Source organism: Mirounga leonina, unplaced genomic scaffold, assembly GCF_011800145.1.
Source record: "Mirounga leonina isolate KUSES-001 unplaced genomic scaffold, KU_Mleo_1.0 Mir_321, whole genome shotgun sequence".
In the NCBI taxonomy this organism is placed as follows: Eukaryota; Metazoa; Chordata; class Mammalia; order Carnivora; family Phocidae; genus Mirounga; species Mirounga leonina.
In genome coordinates this window covers 1339032-1345130 of record NW_023270680.1, presented here as the reverse complement: position 1 = coordinate 1345130, position 6099 = coordinate 1339032, and positions in this window count along the sequence as shown.

Sequence of the window (6099 nt, the reverse complement as noted above, 5' to 3'; positions counted from 1 at the left end):
CCATGCACTGGGTGGCTTAAACACCAGACATTTCCTCATATCTGGGGAGTCCAAGATGGAGGCGCCAGTTGATTAGGTGTCAGGTGACAACTGACTTCCTGGCTTTCAGAAGGCTGCCATCTTGCTGTGTCCTCACATGGCAGGGGGGAGAGCAAGCTCTCTGGTGTCTCTTACAAAGGACACTAATTCTACAGGATCAGGGTTCCACCCTATGACCTCATTCAACTTTAGTTATGTCCCAAAGGCCCCAGCTCCAGACACAGTCTCATTGGAGGTTAGGGCTTCAACCTATGAATTTGGGGAAGGGAGGGTACATAATTCAGTCCATAGCATCCTTTAAGCTTTCTGTGCCTCAGGGCTTCCCAAAATATAATTCCCATGAAGCCTAAGTAAAAAGAAGTACAGTGGGAAAGAAAGTCAAAGTTGACTCAATGTCATTTGTTCATGCTGATTGATTTCCTTTGTGTTTATACTAACCGATATGGATGCCAAGCAGTTTTTTTATTTTTAAAGGTTTACTTTAGTCCAACTAAGCAATTTAATACTGAAACAAGGAAGAGATTGTTGCTTGCACATGCAGGTTTTTTCTACTGAAGCAAAATATGATATTATTTATTCATCATATGTACCCTCACCTTTTCCAAAAGGGACTGGAGCCTGCTACAAAATGAAATAGAGTTCTCTGGCTCAAATTCAGAATTCTCCTACTGCAGAAAAAGCCAAGGCAGGTTGAGATTTATGTTGTCGTTGTTTGCTGTCACTATACTTTTCCTCATTTTTTCTTTCACCTTCCCAAGACTACTCCATCTTCCCATAGAGGCAAGGCAAGAAATGTCTGAAGACGCACACTGTTCTTTACATTCGAGCATATGGACATTGGTTCTTCAAATGCAGTTGTTGGCTGGTGATATAAATTTACTTTCTAATAGCTCCCCCCCAGGCCGGCATGATGTAATTCACATATCTAAATAAAAGAAAGTAGCAAAAAGCTCATTTAGGGTATTCAACAGATCTGCTATTCTCTTAATCTTCTTCAGTTCTGGGACGCCTGGGTGGCTCAGTCAGTGAAGCATCTGCCTTCGGCTCAGGTCGTGGTCCCAGGGTCCTGGGATCGAGCCCCGCATCGGACTCCCTGCTCGGCAGGGAGCCTGCTTCTCCCTCGCCCTCTGCCTGCCGCTCCCCCTGCTTGTGCTCTCTCTCTCTCAAATAAATAAATAAAATCTTTAAAAAAAAAAAATCTTCAGGGCGCCTGGGTGGCTCAGATGGTTAAGCGTCTGCCTTTGGCTCAGGTCATGATCCCAGCGTCCTGGGATCGAGTCCCGCATCGGGCTCTCTGCTACTTGGGAGCCTGCTTCTCCCTCTGCCTCTCTCTCTCTCTCTCTCTCTCTCTCATGAATAAAAAAAAAAAAACTTCAGTTCTAATAATCTTTGGGTAAATTTTCATGACACTGCTGGAAAAGTCTAATCTAGAGGTATGCCTTAAGATGGTTTTCTTCAATCGTGCAAAATGTAAATAGAGCCAACTGGCTAAAAGTTTCTGGAAACATAGCTAACTATACTTTTACCAGTTCTACTGTACCCTCTTGAAAGATGTCTGTCTGTCCAGTCACAGCATATCTCTCACAAGTACCCCAGCAACTGAATGTCCATCCCAAGTGTCTTGATCAATATTCTTTTTTTTTTTAAGATTTTATTTATTAATTTGACAGAGACAGCGAGAGAGGGAGCACAAGCAGGGGGAGTTGGGAGAGGGAGAAGCAGGCTTCCCACGGAGCAGGGGGCCCGATGTGGGGCTCGATCCCAGGACCCTGGGATCATGACCCAAGCCAAAGGCAGACACTTAACGACTGAGCCACCCAGGTGCCCCAATATTTTTTTTTTAAAGATTTATTTATTTATTTTAGAGAGAGCGAATGCACAGGGTGGGGGGAGGGGCAGAGGGCGAGGGAGAGAGAATCTGAAATAGATTCCATGCTGAGTGTGCAGCCTGATGCAGGGCTCGATCTCATGACCCTGAGATCACGACCTGAGCCAAAACCCAGAGTAGGACACTTAACCAACTTCACCACCCGGGAGCCCCTTGATCGATATTCTTACACTCAAAGAACCACCTTCTCTAGTCAGTTCCTCACCTTCTGTTATGGGCTGCATCCCCAAAATTCATGTTGAAGTCCTAACCCTCAGAGCCTGGGAATGTGACTATATTTCAATTTAGCGTTTTTAAAGAAGTAATTAAGTTAAAATGAGGTCATTAGGGTGGATCCTAATCCAATATGACTGGCATCCTTATAAGAGAAGATGAGGACACAAAGACAGAGGAGAGACCATGTGAGGACACAGCAAAAAGACGACCATCACAAGCCAAGCAGAGAGGCCCCAAAGGAAGCCAACCCTGGACACACCTTGATCCCAGACTGCCAGCCACTGGAACTTTGAGAAAATAAATTTTTGTTGTTTAAGCCGCTCAATCTGTGGTACTTTGTTTTGGCAGCCCTAAAAAACTAATGCACCTTCTTCGATGCTCTGGGTCGTATACTTCTCCTTCCTCAATGCACATGGGGGACCGCTACGCTCTGGGTGCGGCAGGAGGGGGCAATGGTATGTGCCATACGTCCCTGCTCACAGCGGCTATCACAGATGTAGCATCAGCATGACAAGTACTCTGTGTTACTCTTCTAGCCCTGGGAGTCGGCTCTGCTCAGCCGTCCGTCCTTTCTTGCCCGGTCCCCTTGAGATCGTTGGAAAACATTTTTGAAATCTGGATGTGGCAAAATCTGTAGCTATAGTAGAGTTTTTTTCTTTCGTAGAACTAAAATTCAGTATGTACATTCGCAGCTTGATTTTTAGTTTTTCCCCCGGTTCTTAATTATTTTATCTTCTTTGGATTATATAAGCACTTTATGATCACTAGAGCATTTTTGGAAATCCAGAACCACCACGATTTTGCCATATTTTCCTCTAGCCTTTTAAATATATTCATATAATACTTTAACCAATTAAAAACTAAAGTAATATTTTAACTCCTAAATATGTTTATATATGTAAATATATATGTATATTTTGCCTTTTTCTTCATCTAGTATGATATTGAGCCATCTTATTTTTTTTAAAGATTTTATTTATTTCACAGACAGAGCACACAAGCAGGGGGATCAGCAGAGGCAGAGGGAGAGAGAGAATTAGGCTCCCTGCAAAGCAGGGAGCCTGATGTGGGGCTGGATCCCAAGACCCTGAGATCATGACCTGAAGCAAAGGCAGATGCTTAACCCACTGAGCTACCCAGGTGCCCCTTGAGCCATCTTATTAAAACTCTCATGGGGTGCCTGGGTAGCTCAGCCAGTTGAGGCCTCTGACTCTTGGTTTCGGCTCAGGTCATGATCTTGGGGATAGGAGATCAAGCCCCTCATCAGGCTCTGCACTTGGTGCTCAGTGTGGAGTCTGCTTGAGATTCTCTCCCTCTCCCTCTACCCCTCCCCAACTCACATGTGTGCATGTGCACGCTCTCCCTCTCTCTCTCAAATAAATAAGTAAATCTACAGAAAAACCAAAAAACTCTCAGGGACACCTAGGTGGCTCAGTCAGCTAAGCTTCTGCCTTTGGCTCAGGTCATGATCTCAAGGTCCTCAGATTGAGTCCTGCATCGGGCTCCTTGCTCAGCAGGGACCTGCTTCTCCCTCTGCCTGCCGCTTCCCCTGCTTGTGTGCTCTCTCTGACAAATAAATAAAATCTTAAAAAAAAAAAAAACCACTCATAAATACTCTATCATATGAAGGTACACGTTTTATTTAAACTTCCCTCAGATGTATCTGAACTCCACCTGAATGTAAGTAACTGCAGAATTGGTCTACTTCACATTCCCAACAATCATTAAACACATAATCCATCTGGACACAAACTTGGAAACTTCTAGTGTGCAGCTGTTCTCATTGGGCTTTGTTGTTGAGTTTGTTGATGTTGATGGGAAGGACAGGAGGTGGCTGTCTCTGTGTCCATCTCCATTTCCCTGTCTGTACTGCTATCGATCTTACTCCTCTCTCTCTTTCATCTCTCTTTTTCTTCCTACCACATTTGTTGCCTCAGTCTTGGCTGATTCTCTCTATTCTCTGCCCAAGAATATTTCTTGCTGAGGTGAGAAGTCTGATGCCAGTAGGAAAAGACACACAGACTGTGACAGGAAGACGCCTAAGAGAGGACAAGCTTGGGGTACAGTCTGGAAAAGCCACAAAGAAAAAACATCCAGACACTCAGAACCAGTAAAGGCCAAAGGTCAGTGCCATCCTAAAGTACAGCAAATTATAGCACTCACCTCATGCCTGAGTATTAGAAAGTTCAGGGTAGCTACAAGAAGAAAAGGAACGTGGGGTAGAAGCAAATTGGAAAGTAAAATATAACAATGAGACATAGTTCAGAGAGCACTTGGAACAATGTCCAGCACACAGTTATTGCTCAATAATGTCAAGACATTGTCATCATCATCATCATCATCATCATCATCATCATCATCATCACTGTTATTCTGTAGCCCTTTGGGGAATCCTCTCTTGCATAATCTTTCACAGTTGACTACTATTCCTAGGTTCCATTAGCCAAGATTTCCAGTGATACTCATTTGAGTCAAGGCATGCCTTTACGAGTTGGAAGTACAGCACAAAAACATTTTTTCCTTTATTAAAACATTTTTTCTCTTTGATTCAACTTCACCTTTTCTTGTGCCAAGGGACTGATAAGAGAAATAATGGGATACATCCAGTTGCCATCTATAATTTCAATAACTTTCTATTTCTGAGTATGTCATATTTACTTAGAAACTTAGGATCATCTCTTCTTCCTAAGCTCACTTCTCTGTGATGAAGTCTTTCACAGTTTTATATAACCTGGAGCAGGTATCCCAAACACAGATTCCTCCAGTGGCCAGCTGGCTGAAATAAATGATTGCATTGAGCCCAGTGTATAGAGTGCACACCCCGTCTAAAGGGGGCAGCAGCTAGTCAGCTATAGAACCACGTAACCAGGCAAGAAATGAGCCATGTCTGTCCGTTTTCAAGAGAAGCTACAATTGTATATTTTTATCTGAAGTCTCCCATTTTTGAAATCTTGGAAACGAATTTAAAAATTTCTAAACATTGTGAGAGGCAAAGAAACACATCTGTGGACCACTGGTTTGCAACCTCTAACTCAAGGCATATTTATTTCCCATTCACAGATCTTTTACCCCTTTTGGTCCAAGCTGAATTTCCAATTACATAGGCTGAGCTGCCATGAGGATGTCTTTATCCTCGGGTAAAACCACCCACTCTCCTCCCCAAAAGAAGTAAAGAGGTTGCCTGCTCTTTTCTTCTAGTCCAGGAAATGTAATACCATCTGAGAAATAAAATTGTGCCAAGACATTTTGGTGAATTAGAAAAATCCTCCTGTAAGGAATTATACATGAAGTGTTTAGGCAAAACAGTAACTCCATTTATAAAGCCAATTAATTTCCCAAATCTATTCCAAAAGAATTTCCTAGCAAGGGATACAAAAAAGAAATAATTAAGGCAGAATGTTTCTAATTTTCATATTTAGAGAAATGGAAGGAGTTAGCATCTCAAAACACTCATTTTAAGGAACAGTTTTAAACCCTTTGTTAAAGAGTGAAAATAGACCCCAAAGTAGCAAAATGATAGTTTTAGTATTGCACTTTGTTTAAATTTTAAAACTCCATTTTTACTTATTAATATAATATATATATTGGCTAAATTCCAGCATGCAATTTTTGTCTGAAGATATGCAGTTCAATCTTATGTTTTGAGTGTTGACTTTGTTACTAACAATCTTGTGGTTTATTTGTTGAAGAAAACCACTTGTGGTTTTATTGTCTTTTCAGTGAGTATTAATTAGCATTAAAAGGATAACAAAAAAGAAAATATCTTTCACTGGGAATTGATAACAAAACTTCTGTAATAAGAAAAGATACTACTTTTTTTACCTCCCCAATAAGGGCTAAGAGCTTCTAACACTGTTGGGTTACCAACTGGTCAAAATAGAGAACTACTCAATTTGGAAAATTAGCTGGCAGTAAGGAATTCGCTATAACAAAACATAAAAAAGGTCTTTTGTTGC